This window comes from Macrosteles quadrilineatus, unplaced genomic scaffold, assembly GCF_028750875.1.
Source record: "Macrosteles quadrilineatus isolate MER2022 unplaced genomic scaffold, UCM_ALF_1.0 Scaffold_3__2_contigs__length_128488019, whole genome shotgun sequence".
In the NCBI taxonomy this organism is placed as follows: domain Eukaryota; kingdom Metazoa; phylum Arthropoda; class Insecta; order Hemiptera; family Cicadellidae; genus Macrosteles; species Macrosteles quadrilineatus.
Window position 1 is genome coordinate 28,876,667 of NW_026542596.1, and position 16,345 is coordinate 28,893,011.

The window sequence follows — 16,345 nt, forward strand, 5'->3', positions numbered from 1 at the left end:
CTCACCCAGGCTAGTTCATGGTAGAAGAAGGAGGAAATCCAGTTGTTACCTAACACATGTTTTTCAGCAACAATGTACTCAGGTCTTCTAGATCTTGAAGTTCACTGTTCACTTTTAGTCACTCAGGCCAATTAATATTATATAAAATTTCATTTGTGTAGATTATTTTTTTGAGATTTTTTTAAAATTATCTATATATTTATTTTTATTTTAGCTTGTGTTTGAAATAGATTGTAAACATAATAGATTTTAAATAGCTGTTATGCTTAATTGACTTCTAATAGGCTATTTATATATTATTAATTATATACAAATTTATGAACTGTTGCAATTTTACAGCTCAGTCCAGCCCCTTTAAACCCAGCTCTTGTAAATCAAAAAGGAAATCTACAACCTTTTTATATAAGAAATGAGAATTTCTGCTTTACATTGCTTCACGTCATGTAAACGTACATAGGCGAAACTCGTATTCTAGCATGAAAAGGGAATGAGTTCACTATTGAATTAGGAAATTTTGGAACAAAAAACAACAAAATTAGCCTCAACAACAGGAAACTACTAAAAAGTTAAATGACTGTTTCTTATCTTGATAGGAATAATCCAAATGAAATTTTCTCTAAAGACTATAGTTTTCATTATCAATATCTTTATGTGATCAAATGAGTCATCACTTAAGTAAATCGCTCAATAATGAATGACTTAAGTTAATGATGAATCATTCAATTAGGCTGTTGTAGGTCTAATGGTTATACCGAGTGCCTTTAAAAACTTTAAACCGTCCTTGAGGCCATATCTCAAATCTCAAACGGTAAAAAAAGGCTTTTTATAATGCCAAGTAATTTTATAATGATTCCAAGAATCCGAGCCCACCTCAAGTTGCAGGCCACAGAGCATAGAATAAATATTTATTCTATGCTCTGTGTTGTAGGCCCGTCTAAAATCATATGTGTATTAGACAAAACAGTAGTCACTGTATTGGACATTTTTCAAGGTTACAGCCGGTTACAGAACGCTTTGCTCTGGTTGAGAAAATTAAAGAACGGTTTGCAATTTTAGTCTTATGTGGTAATAAGAATTTTCCAGATAAAAAGAGTTCTCTAATGAAAATGAACACTCTACAAACACATAAACCTACCTTGTCTTCAGATCCATAAGGGAGTATGTTTGATGATTTGTATATATGGATGGTACATCCATAAGGGAATTTTCTTAATGATTTATAATGGTGAACATAGATCTTTTTACATCTATACATTTATTTATAGTAGTTTACGCAACGATTGCGTTAAGTTAGTCTTTAGGACACGAGTAGAAAATTTAAGGCACGAGCCTTGGCGAGTGCCTTAAAAACTTCTACGAGTGTCGTAAAGACTATTAACGCTAGTTGCGTACACTACTTTACCTACGACCGTTTTTTAATTACTAAAAATCTGGTTTTTTATTACTAACAATCACAATCACTACTCATAACTTCCTAAAGAGGCTATGTTTTCGTTTATTGTCATTGTCACTGAAAGTGATGCAACGACTTATTGTATAATCAGCTGATTTCATGTAATTACGTGTTTGTAAAACTTTGTTAAATGATACGTTACTTTTTCAGGCAATAGGTTCTACTAGCAGCATTCTTACCATAAATACTGTATCAGGTACAATTAGGGAAATATTGCATATATTTTTGGACAACTGAATAAAATAGTGAAACATTTAATTTACAGTTAGATCTCAGCATCGAATATGTGGTCCACAAAGAGTTGGGTGAAAAAGTGGTTAGGAGGTTTTCAAAATAAACCACATTGCACTTTTCATTAATAAATTTAACCTTATTTTGTTTCGTCCATTTAATGAATTGCTGGTATGTAATTGCATATGGTACCTTTGTTTTGATTTTCGTGGCAAAAGATTAGCACAAACAGTTTGTGCTCTCATTTCTATCTCGTCAACATCACTTTCACTAACTGATATTTTAAAATAAACCTTCATTTAACTTCCACCAACTTAGGTTAAGAATACGCGAGTATCAACAGGAACAAGCCGGATCAACAATTAAAATTGTCAACTGATCAGCTGATCAGCTGATTAGTTGACGTTTGAAGTATTACAATAATTAATTGTACTTCTTTTCTCTCAATCCTTGAACCTCATTGGTCCGTTACCCGTGTTGATACTGTATGAGAAAAACTATGCTGATATGAAATGAAACTATGCTGATATGAAAGTAAACAGCTGTTAAGTGAAACTTTTCAATTCTAAGAACTGAACTGAAATGGCTACTTTAAAAAACGGTCGTAGGTAAAATTATTTATTCAACATTATTTACAGTTATTCTCTTCTTAGTGGATACTGTAGCTTTTGTATTCGGATGGTTTTCAATTTACTGAGGAGCTGATCAAAGACCATAAAGGCTGTAGGACGTGTGGGTAATAGTACTTGAAATTAAACTACTTCCATCTTGAAGCGCTAAGTAATATTCGAGTTGTTCATTTTCAGCATTACTATATTATTACTTGTCTGGACGCCTCCTTTCACTTTCCGCCCTCGGTTTTGGACAGACGCTCTCCATCTGGCAGTCCAAACTTGTAATAAACCTCTTCCTTCAATAATAACCGTCTGCATCAGTCACTAGGGTCAAGGTTTCACCGATTTTAGGAATCTGAGCAGAAACATTTCGTTCAATCAATACTGACGGGCCTGACTTTCACAAGATCTGATACTTTTGAAAGGGAAACTCAGGAAATAAGCGGAAAATGTACGTTTTTCTGATTCCTTATACCGAAGGATATAAAGTACTAATACTATTTGATTTACACTCAGGACTGTAAATAGTTTATGTAATTTCTCATAACTGATTTAATTTCACTTTCTGTTTATGTACCCAGAAAAAACATTTAGGTAATCTCTTATTCAATATTATCTCTTTGGGTATAAAACTTGCTACAGCTAAAAGTGAGTCTAGGCATACTTCAGAATCCATAATCAATGCTAATGTTTAAATATAAACAAGAACTGAATAGTATTTGTAAACACAGTAAAACGATTAACAATTTACACATGTCAATTAAATTAGACATAACCAACTAACTGTTAGAGGCTTTTTACAAGTGTATCATTGACTATACACCTCTAAAGGAGGTTTATAGTCAATGGTACCACTCAAAACTTCAAGTGGTATGGATTATAAACATAAACAAATGACGTCAATATAGTACGAAAGTAAACATGGTTGTATTATTATTTAAATTATAACTGTAAAAAAACTACCAACACCGTTATTACAGTTATTATACTCCGTTCACAAAATATAGGTTGTTTAGGGGTAGAAATTTATCTCCTCCACTTGGCCTTGATCTGAACAGCTGAGGTTTGTCAAAACGCCAATCAGCTGTAACATGCATTACGCAAAAATAGAAGTGGGGGATTCCCCTCAAACCACCTAAATGTTGTGCATGGACTAGTATGATATTCGGGACTGTTAGTCATTTGTCTATGTTTATGATCCATACAGCTTTTTGTTCTATTAATATGCATGGTAGACTGTGACACGGTTCATACTCTAAAGAGGCATCCAAAATTAATAATCATATTCCAAACTTCAATTCAAATCAATTTCCACCACTATTACTGATTTCAAACAACCTTGAATCACGTACAACAGCTGGTTGACTCGTTGTATTGTTTTTAGAAATCTCCGAGTCTTCCAGAAGTACTCCCCCCCCCCCCCCACCACGGTGCGAACACCTGACCAGTGTCTCAGGTTTACAGTCAAAACAAGAGGAAAGGTGATATACGGTAGAAACTACTGCGCGGGCCGCGGCGGTCACTGAAGAGGCAGTGAAAGTGCTGTAGAACCTGAGGCAACTCTAGACAGGTCTCGTTCATGACCTTCTGGGACCTTGGCCCTGACACAAGCCTGCACTTCCTACACACTAACTTTCAATGGATCTTCTAATGTGCTTCGCAATTGAGTATAGGAATAAATAAGTTTGTTTGGCCGTTGAAGCTGGTCAGTCGCATCAATTGTAGTAACAAAGAGACGTGCCATCTACTTAACTCATCAGTGGTGGTCCCAGAATTTAAATTCGGGGGGGGGGATTACTACCGGGGAATCTGGAATGTCACCCAGAAAAAAGGGGGGTCCGGGGGTCCCCCTCGAAAAAATGTGGAATTTAAAAATGTAGTTTTATACATATTTGAGTTCTAAAATAGGCTCAAGCTATATTTATGTTAGCAATAAAGTATAAAATATTTCGGGGGGCATATATCCCTCCCATCCCCCTCCCCTGGGACCGTCACTAGCTCATCTTCAGGCAGTTTATACCTAAAGAGAAAATACTTAAATGTACTTTTTGAAGAGTATACCTAAAGATTGGTTTTTGGGTACAGAAACAGATACTATAACCTGTAAGTAATATTGACATAACTTAATAATGTTTAAAAAACATAGTTAAATAAGCCACTCGCAGGTATAGTCTAAAATATGTTGTTATCTAGTGGTTGGTAATGTGACTTTTAATGCGGCATAAAAGACGCAATGGTTTAACACAATACGTTGTCCTGTAGGTTTGGCTTGGTAAAAAAGGCAAATTTGACAGAGGTTTGTAATCAGCACACACTATCGGTGGCCAATTCTGGAAGCATTATAATTCTATTTAATCTCATTTATACCAATGTTTACCTCGGTTCTTGCACAGTAGAATAAAGACTTGACACCATTTTCGTCAAAGTATGCGTATCTAAGCGTTAAGGGGGAAAAAGCGCAGAGGACATAAATTTGATTCATAGAAACCAAACTTTCAACCACAACTTAAATACTACACAAATTGCACACTGAAATGAAGGTGTGCTCTGACATGTTAAAAGCAGCTAGACCATCTAAACCATCTCGCGATTTTCACAAGAGTTAACCATCACTAAAACGTCAGTTTCTATTTCTCTAAGACTTCCAGAATTCACAGAGTACGTCCCAGCAATGTAAACAACGGTTTTTGTTTTTGGAGAATGCAATTCGCGCTTCTTGCTTCCTCACGAAGGTCAGTGTGAGGAAATTAGAGAGAAATTGTAGTAGCAAAGACACTGTTTATAGGACCTTAAAAATAATTTTCATATCTGTAAAAATAACAACATGGTTTTTATAATTATCTTAACGAGCATCATATGTATATTAATAATATTATACACGTCGCATCATTGGATTATGAATAATTATGCATAATTATTGCAAGTTAGACTTCCAAGAATCACCTTCAGTAATTTTTGCCGGCAGAAAGTACTGTCAGTACTGTTCACTTACTCAGGAAAATAATTATTCAATGAAGAACTTTTGAAAACTCGTACATAAAACATACAATATCAATGTGGATCAGCTGTAGCCATCGTTTTTATAAAAGAGAACAGAGTTAGTTGCATTGGCCACTCATAACGTTGCTTTATTGAAATGGAATTATTTCCTTTATTTATTCATACTATAATGGTTTATTGAGACATAGAAATGCTATAGCATACAACAAGTGGTCCTTTCAATTTGGTATGTTTAAAAAATTAGTGTTTACCTGTATGTAACAAAACTGTATTTACGACAGCAAACTCTGGCCGTGGTTCAGTTGAGCTTATTTTTATTTATTTTTTTTTAGGTTTCACTTCTTTTCTACTGTCTGCCCCATGCCCAAACTCAATCTTGGAATGCGACTTAGTTTGGGATGATTTTTTACGTCTGGATCAACTCATCTAAGTTTTTTTTTTTTACAAATAACCCACAATTCTAATAATAGAATGGAACACTACTAGTGTAAATTATAGTATTTCTATGCCCCCAAAATATCATATTTGAAAAAATACAAGATACAATGAAGGCAACTTTATGAGAAGCTTATTAAACTATGCAACCAACTCTTAGAAGCTAACTAAGGATGCACCATTACGCACGCTCCGTAACATTTTCACCCGAAGCAACTCTGTCACATAATGCAAACACAAAGTTGAAGGTCACCCAAGGTTATCTCTCTTCGACACTCGACAGCCACACACGAGGAAAGTGGTCAGAAGACGAAAGTATTTTATTTTCTAATTGGTGAAACCCGTCTCATTAGCATGGCTGGAGGCGCAACGCCGCGCGCCGCTGTGTGTGTAGCGCGAGCGCGCCACAGAACAGCTGTGATAACTGACTGATAAACAGCTGATCTGTTGATACAAGGTGACATTGTTGTCACTCTCGCTGTAATTGGACTAGGACGGTTGAAAGCAAAACGGCCACTTTGAGTGGTTGCGTGTAAACATTTTCTCAAAATTTTCCAACGCGTCTAATCTTTTCTCTCTGTAATTTGATAAACTTTTTGGCAATATTGTGTTGTGATTCTTTTAGTTTATATTAGCCTAGTGAACGTTGATATAATCTTCCAAATTACAATTAGCAGTTAGGACGCAGACACTATTACTTTGAAAGAAAAGTAGCCACTTCTACCGATTATGTTAGGAGTTGTTTAGACATTCATTTCCACACGCAGTAGTTTGATTTGATTCCTCGTAGTGTTTTAATGTTTTATTTGAGTAAAAAATAAATAAATAAATAAAAAATAAAACGGACACTAGCTACGAAACTGAGTTTAGTAAATTATGAAAAATCCTGTTTGATATAGTGTTACAAATTGCTGTTAGCAAAATAGCAGCTATATCCGGTGATCAAACTACATTTGAATGCAAAACACAAAACTTTATGCGGTTGTGATTGTAGTTATCTTTTGTTAATTTTCTAAAAACTGATCAAACTCGCTAGCTTTACTTTACTTGTCGTTTGTTGTGTTTTTATTCAATTTGTCGAACTTTTCAATTAATTTTTAAGCTTTTCAAAGGCATTTTCATAGCATCAATCAGGACTCTAAAAGTTGATTTTATTGAACCTGGTTTAGAAGTGATTGTTGTACTGTAATCCCTTATTATTTAGCAGCTAGGTTATTACAGGGTGGCGCAGATGGATCGGGTGGTTTTATCGGGTGGATGGATTGGGTGGAATGGTCCGGGGTTTGTTCATGTAGACCCTTGCTTCAGGAGTTGAAGACTGCAATTCACAACGAAATCACATCAATTCCTGGTGATGTGCTTGAGCGAGCAATGCGGAACCTCAAGGACCGACTCCAAGAATGCGTCGCTCGAGAAGGAAGGCATTTGATGGATGTAATTTTTAAAAACTAACTTAAAAAATTTTATGCCAATAAACTTCCATTGTAACTACACGTTTTGCACTTTATTTCAATCCAATACCTTTAAAATTGACAGTTTGACAAGTATTTTAAAACCACCCGATCCATATGCGCCACCCTGTATTTCGGCATGGAATTTGTGTTTATCATGCTATCCATAGGCTATAATAACTCTGCTATCCATAGGATATGTTAACTCTTTTAATTTAAAGTAAAATATTTAAGTAAATGGTTATTTTTTAACTAAGCTTTTTAACTTAAGTTTTATAATATTAAATTTAAAAAATAAATATTATTTTAATTTCGTTGATTACAGTCTAAATAAGTGTAAAGACAGTTAGTTAAGGCCCAATGTACATATATAGTGATTTTTTTAATAAAATACGTTGTCAGTTTAGGGATTGACGGATAAAGAAGATTGCGCTTTGTGATCAAACATTAACCTTTTATTGAAAAGACAAAATCAGAAAAGTTTTGTGAGGATGAGTTCACTAAAAAGATTTTAAATAGACATGCTTGTATTTTTTATTGAAAAATAGTAATTAAGGAGAAAATGTCCTCTCAGCCATCTGCAGACGTTCAAAGATCAATTTTGTCTAATACAACATAATGAAGAATGAATAATATTATTGTGGCAACTATCCTAATTATTTTCCTTTTATAATATCCTCGCAAACCCAGCAGACTGCCGCGAGCGCCTTGCAGAGTCACAGAGGAGCCATTATAGTGTATTTGTCCAGATGACTGTCCCATTAGGTTATGCAAAGCCATTACTTTTTCACGCATGTATTATCTGTTACGAAGACGTGTTTTGCGACGCTACAGATTAGTTCCGCGTCGTGCCGTGCGAGCGTCCACAGCAGTGTCAGTTTTTATCACCATATTGTTGTAAACTAGGTTGTTCGGTTGCTTCGCTCCACAAGGGAAAAGCAAACATTGTTTAGTCTAGGTCGTACTTTCCATCCAAGTTCTGTATATTGAGTGTTCACAGCAATTACACTATGTTTTAATGGATCTGCCGATTGTGTTTGTTAGGTTAGGTTATCTGAAGAATGGGGATTTTAATTTTGGCTCAAATCATACTAATATTATAAATGTGAAAATTGTTGTGTTTGTTTGTATGAAGTTCAATCAATCGCGCATTAAATACTGGTCGGATTGGGCTGAAATTCGGTATGATGATAGCTCACATTCCGATTAATATATTTTATTTCAAAAATCCATTCGGGCTCCACCCCAGTGGCTCTGGAGTGCCCCATGTTAACCTTATGAATGTATGGGAATTTTGTCAGCTGTTTCAATTCAAATGTTGGTTATACTTTTTTGCATTGATGACAACAGTTAATTTAAACCAAGCAGCGACAAAAAGCTGTGATACACAATGAGAACTGTCAAAGAAGGATTGTTTAAAAAATACAATATAGTTTACAGACCGGGTGTAGAGAACTCAACAGCCGATACTCTCTCTCGTGTTTGTTCTGTTACAGGAAGCCTTAGTCTCAAAGACATTCACAATTCACTGTGTCATCCAGGTGTCACGAGACTCCATCACTGGGTTAGAAAAAAAATCTCCCATTTTCACTTGACGATATTAGGAAGGTGACTTCATCTTGCACGGTGTGTGCCGAGTTGAAACCAAGATTCTGTAAGTTTCAAGGGTAATTAATCAAAGCAACAGCACCTTTGGAAAGACTGAATATTGACTTTGCCATCTTCAACAAGAAACAAGTACATATTAACTGTTGTAGATGAATTTTCTCGATTCCCGTTCGCTTTTCCTTGTGCTGACATGGCTTCATCGACAGTAATCGAACACTTACAAAGTCTCTTTTATCTTTTTGGAATGCCTTCTTATGTTCACTCCGATAGAGGAACCTTTTTCCTGTCCCAAGAGGTTCAACAATTTCTTAACTCCTGTGGAATCGCATCCAGTCGTACAACGCCCTACAATCCCAGAGGAAACGGACAGGCTGAGAGGTATAACGGCATCATATGGAAGACAGTGAACCTTGCTTTAAAAACGCACAGTTTGCATGTTAGTCAATGGGAAAAAGTGTTAGAAGAGGCGCTGCACTCCATACGTAGTTTGCTTTGTACTGCCACAAACGCTACTCCACATGAGAGGATGTTCAACCACATGAGGAAATCCTTTTATGGCCAATCCTTACCCATGTGGCTCTCAGCACCAGGACCTGTATTGCTGAAGAAGTTCAACCATGCCAGCAAGTATTCACCTGCAGTAGAAGTTGTGGATCTAGTCAATGCCGGTCCTCAATACGCCAGAATCCGTTCAAGAGATGGCAGAGAATCAACCGTTTCCTTGAGGCACCTGGCTCCTTACGGGAAGGATAACGGATCGCCCATAGATCATGAAACAGACATTGATCAAGTTCAAGAACCTGATGATCCATCAAATCAATCAACCTCTCAACCAAATGGAAGTATACAAACGGCTCAAAAGCAGCGACCTTGTCGAGAACGCAGACCACCTGACTGCTACACCGTCTGATTTGTCAAAATGAAGCCGGGAAGAATGTTACTAGGTGGCGTTCGCAGAGGCATCCACAAAATTGAGCGGAGTCATCAAGGGTTCATATTATATTGTTTTTGTCATACTGCAGTAAAAACAGTAGTTTTTAATGCATGCGTTGCGGGTCTAAAGTAGCATTTATTATTCTCTAGGGAGTAAAAATCGTTTTTAGCCTCTATGGAGTAAAAATCAGTTGTTGTCAACTTAGTTGTAAAGTTCGATTGTAAACGATTGCATGTATCTAAAATATGTATCGATTCGTGCTTCGTAATCCTTTTAACCTACACAGTCTACAGTCTCTTCCCATAGCATTTTAGTATTGCAGATACATTAATAAATTCCCACACTCAACATTGCTCACCTTTACTACTTCCTTCACCAACCCCTACGTCGTGGTCCTGTTTCCCTCTCTTCCCATTGCATTTTAGGATTGAAGATACATTAATCTAACTGCCACAGACGATAGTAGATACCTAATCGTCATAAACAGTTCCCACACTCAGGACTGCTCGCCTTTACTACTTCCTTCACCACTTCCTACGTCACGGACCTGTTTCCCTCCCTTCCCATAGAATTTTAGGATTGCAGATACCTTAATCTAATCGTCATAAAAGTTCCCATACTCCGGCTGCTCGCCTTTACTACTTCCTTCACTACCTCCTACGTCACGGACCTGTTTCCCTCCCTTTCCATAGCATTTTAGGATTGCAGATGCCTTAATCTAATCGTCATAAACAGTTCCCACACTCCGGACAGCTCGCCTTGACTACTTCCTTCACGACTTCCTACATCACGGACCTGTTTTCCTCGCTTCCCATACCATTTTAGGATTGTAGATACCTTAATCTACCCGTCATAAACAGTTCCCACACTCCGGACTGCTCGCCTTTACTACTTCCTTCACCACTTCCTACGTCACGAACCTGTTTCCCTCCCTTCCCATAGAATTTTAGTATTGCAGATACCTTAATCTAATCGTCATAAAAAGTTCCCATACTCCGGACTGCTCGCCTTTACTACTTCCTTCACTACCTCCTACGTCACGGACCTGTTTCCCTCCCTTTCCATAGCATTTTAGGATTGCAGATGCCTTAATCTAACGATCATAAACAGATCCCACGCCCCGAACAGCTCGCCTTTACTACTTCCTTCACCACTTCCTACGTCGCGGACCTGTTTCCTTCCTTTCCAATAGCATTTTAGGATTGCAGATGCCTCAATCTAATCGTCATAAACCGTTTACACACTCCGGACAGCTCGCCTTGACTACTTCCTTCACCACTTCCTACGTCGTTGACCTGTTTTCATCCCTTGCCATAGAGTTTTAGGAATGCATATACCTCAATCTAATCGTCATAAACAGTTTCCACACTCCAGACTGCTAACCTTTACTACTTCCTTCACCACTTCCTACGTCACGGACCTCAAGCTAGTGTCGTCATTTGATTATATTTATGATCCATACCGTTTCTGTTCTAAAATCTGTGGAATAATGCTATCAGCTATTTATTTATTTACTGCATTCAAAAACAGCTGATCTTTGTTTATGTGTCAAATACTGCTTCCATAAGGATTACATTGAAACTTTGAGACCCAGTGGGGGGGATTCCTGAGAGACTTTTTTAACGCCATATAGATGTTGGCACTCACCGATATGGTCTTTATCACCATGCAAAATTTCAAAACGATTGATTCAGCCGTCTAGGAGGAGTTTGCGTATTACGAAATGCATAAGAGTCGACGTATAAGAGCTTCGCTCGCTCCGCTCAATAATATTTTGCCATCCGTCTGTTCCTTGTTTAATTTGATCAAAACTATTGTATTGTAAACATATGATTTAATCTTTGTTTACATTTAGTCAAAACGCAAAATGTTAGGATACTTGTTGTAGTACAGTTTTAGTTGATTAAAACCTTATTAATCTGGAGGTGTTGATCATTACAGTGGGTATATTCGCAGGATAACCTATAGATAGAAGAGGGTGAATGCTAAGGAGCAAACTAATTTAGCTGACATCTAACAAAGGGTTTAAGATTACTATGGGGATTATAGGTGTGTCCATAAAGAGTTTCTGTTTTCCAAACAATAAAGTAAAACTCAATTATTTTTAAATCTTCACTTTGTATAAACATAATTCTCGGACAGGGTTCCGAAGTCCCACAATAAAAACAGATGGCTCTGAATAGAAAGTTAGTAGAGATCAATTCTTGTCTAGCCAAGCCACTATCACGTTATCGCACAGCTACACCGTGATTGTATCGATGTTCAGATTGAATGATGTTAGTTTTCACGCGACTGTTCATGATGTTACCTAGAGAGAGTGGTTCTGTCAGTTACGTGACGTATCACGCTAGACGGTGTCGGAGATTATCATGTACTTCCGATCTTTCATATAGATAATACAAGTAGACTTATCTTCTGTTATCAAATCTGAGGCCGTTTGATGTGTATCCGGTTAGCGTAGTGGGTGCTGCGGAGATTTAATTGTTATATATTATTTTTGACACACAGAAGTTAGAATAGCTTTTCCAGAAAGAATCGATTAAGTCTGTATCTGCGTCGATACACTATCCCGTTTTAACAACGTATTTATTTTTGTTATTTTGAACTATGCATTCAAACGGCGGAAGTTATATGAGTATTAATACTTTTACAACTACAGTATACCACTCTATTTCAGAAGCCCAGAAAGTAGTTTCATCTTATTGCAAAATCAGGCTTTAGGAACAAAAAATAAAAAAGCAATATAAACAAATTTATGGAGGGTACCAAAAATCCCATGAAGGTATTAACTTCAGGTTGGACATGCCTACATCTTTTCTTCAGTGTATTATTTACTTCTTCATCAAGTGTGTTTTTTGGTTTTATTTTGCTGAAGAAGGTTTTGAAGGTGTAAAGTGGGATAAGCTTGAGTTCGCGAACGAGCATGATCGGACTAGGGAATCTAGGTGTTATGGGGGTTTTTATGGGGTAAAAACTAGTTTTTCTAATTTTTGGCTCTCAAAACCCAAAATTTCTCTAGTTCTTTCTAAACCATTATAAAGAACTTTAAAAAAACAAATCAATTCGTATATTGGAGTGTTTTGTGCGGTTATTGCTTGCGGAGAAAATTGAATAGATTGTATTATACATTTAAAATTCCCATGTTATTCTTATGGAGAAAAAGTAAACTGTTGTAGTTTGCTTGTTTATGGATATATTTTAATCAAACTTGGCAAATTTGTTTATTGTATACATACATACATAAGTTATTCATATTTTACTAAACAAACTATCACCCTCCCTGTAGCAGCAAACCTAGGTAGGTACTTGTTAAACCGAATGCTATTTAAATAGATTTAATTTAAAATCCAACATTCCAATAAGGTTCCTGGTACCTGCGCTCTACACAGTCTCTCGTTTGTGTGCTACTACTACTTTTTATCAGCACAGTTCCCTTACAAGCTCATCCCTTGCTTTGCTCGATACGTTCCACGTCCATGCCTTGGTGGCCCACATGTACAAAGTGATGTAAGGTAAAAGAGGAAAAAAATACTCAAGGCGCAGTTTGAATTACACAATTCCTTCATCCCTGTTGTTTTCGTGTTCTAAAAGAGAAACGCTACGAAGATAAATCCCAAAGATCAAGTGAGGAGGGCCAGACTGTGATTGGGTGAAAGCGCGTGGACGAAGATTCAAGGCTTTGCATATGCATAGAGTACTGTTTACATGTATATCTACATCGCAGCGACCTCGTGTTACTCTATGGCGGTATCCTCTCATCTGACATGACTAATTCAGTAATTTTGCTTCCGCCCGCCACTCGCCCCACTTCCGGTCGACACTTCACGCCACGTTTCGCGATGGAATTCCCTGTTCCTGTCCTCGACTGTTCTGTTGAGGTTACCGTTACTTAACCGCAACGTAAAGATTAACGGAGGCTGGATTATCACGGACCTTGCAACCTGCTGTTGGTAAACTGTATAATCTTTGACTGCGGCTGCTCTTCAGGATGGCACAGGTAAACATATGATGCAATCTGGGACGGAGGGACATCAATGTCCTAAACACCATTCATTATTGAACCATCACCTGTCAATTCTGTATTGTTATTGCTACCTATACCCTATCATTAATTGTAATAGGCAGAGGAAGAACACTCACCGTAAAATGTTTGCAGGTTCCATACATGCATTAAAATCAAAATGACATTATGGGGATCACACCGAATCTGTTCTGAACTACTATTATAATGGGTAAACCTTTAGTTGATGAAAAAACTAATTTATTAAAGATTTTGCGTTAAATAATGCAAATTATGTAAACTAGTTCATAAAACCTTTCTCAAAAGTTCATCTCCAGCTACATATACTTTTAAACAACAAGAGCCATTAAATGGTTCAATTTAGATTGACCGAGTCAAGGAACGGCGAAGGACACTGAACGTTATCATAAATAGTTTATAGTTTCTCATCTACGTTACATTTACACAAATCACACAAAATCCTATACTTAGTAGCACCAGGGAAGTCAATATTTACTGAATCTGAAACCTCACGATCATGTCACGTCACAATCCCTGATCCCCTAAAAGCAACCAGGCCACCCAGACAAATCTCCTACCAACCATCATACAAGATCATCATTTGGTGAAAGAAAGGGAAAGTTGAAATATAAGAGCTAAAAAGGATAAAGAAACACAACCTCTTACGACGCAACGTTACAGCGCGTAATACTGTACAACATATTTTACTCCTATATCCAACAAAATAACGCATTCCTATATTGTCAAGTACACAAAAGACAAGATCGATAACAAGTCAATCCCAATAAGATACGTGACCGGAAGAAGGCCGTTTTGAAGGTCGCGTGTTATATCACTTACTACATGACGTAAACTGTGACCAACTAACGGCTATTGACACCTGCGATGGCTGATGATTGGGTCTGATACAACAATGGCTGGGTGATAGCTGGTGTGGCACTCGGCACTTTCGTAGCTGGAAGTCTGTCCACGTGTTGGTTGTCTAGACAGTTGTAGTAGACATGGTTCACCGAACACCAGCACCAGCACCAACCACACTTCTGATCGTAGGTCTTCTACAGTTTGGACATGCGTCATTGATTCACACAATCACTTGTGTTGACGATCAATTCGGCCACTACTACACATCAGAATAAACAAGATACATACTGTGAACTTACGGCGAACCACTGTTGAAAACGTTTAGATTCTTTGCAAGAAAATGGTAAACAAATATATCAAACGGGCAAGTTTCCTTTGTACTTGAGCACCTTCTTAGACAAATGTTATTTCGTATTTATTAACCCTCGGCAGCGTCTCTACTGAAGTGTAGGGGAGCACCTTTGATCAAAAGTAAGAAAAGTCAAAGCAAGTCCTTAATGAATTTCTGCAGAAAGTGTTAGCCCATTCTGAATAAACTAGACATGGACATCGTAAAACTAAAATGTACGTTAGTCAGAATAATGTCTCAATTCAGAGAGATGTCAGATAATTGTTCCATAATCACAAGTATCTCAGCAAGCAGAGGTGGCTCTGATCTCATCAAGATACGAGGCTGGTTCAGTATAATTTCAGCATTCACATTCGCACTGGTATCGTATAATGCGCAGTGTGTCTCTATTACACTTTCACGTTTCGCCATTTAATCATCTTAGTTACCCTATCACTATTACTGCACCGGCAAGTTTTGTTTTTCCTGCAACTGCTTTCACTTGACAGATTGTCTATGACCTTGACGGATGTCCATGGATCAGCTGATTATCCTAAAAGCTGCTTTGTCAGCTGGTGATTTCAATTGCCAAGTCAGCTTCTAGCCTTGTTATCAGCCGGTTCAAATTGTAGAATTCATTTTCTTTAGGACCTACAATACACTTAAATGAGTTTTAGATGTGCGCGTTCATAATATATATGTTTGTTTTCCCTTAATAGTATTTTGTCAATTTCTAGACAACTGAAAAAACACCAGCAAAATTTAGTAATAGTTTAAAACAGTACGTAAAACTGTAACAATTAAATTTAAATAGTGCAAGTAGACATTCTATTGTAAAACATAAAGGTTTTTTTGGATGAATTGTAGTTGTGACGTTTGAGTACTTGAATGTTTATTAAATCTTTCTTTCTTATTTGAGAGTAGATTTTTTAATTTAATTCTTTACTCTTTGGTTATTGGCGTATGGTCTGTGTGTTGCCACACAAAGAGCAATATTTTTCAAATCGTCTCTTATATTCAGTAAAAATATTTTGAATTTGGATAAACAACAACAATTCCTGTCCATAATACAGACAGAACAACCATAAACAAATTAATTGTCTTCTGCTGATCTACGGGGATGCTCCATCTATAAGGGAGTAGGTTTTAAATGCTCTAAATCTTATTAATTACTTATTTTGAGATCGACGAAGTTCTATTATGCTATAGAGATGGCTCCTTGGGAAAATCCATGCATTTATTAGGCCTACCTCGTGTCTCCTATCCTGAACTGTGTCATGTCTATGGAGTCGCCCTCGTGTGCCGTGCAAGATAACCGGCGTTCCCCAACCTCCTGAGTGTTTCCTAAGGAATCATCCTCTACATCAGTCACTACAGTCTCCAAGTCCTCTCCTCTAGCTGGATCAGAT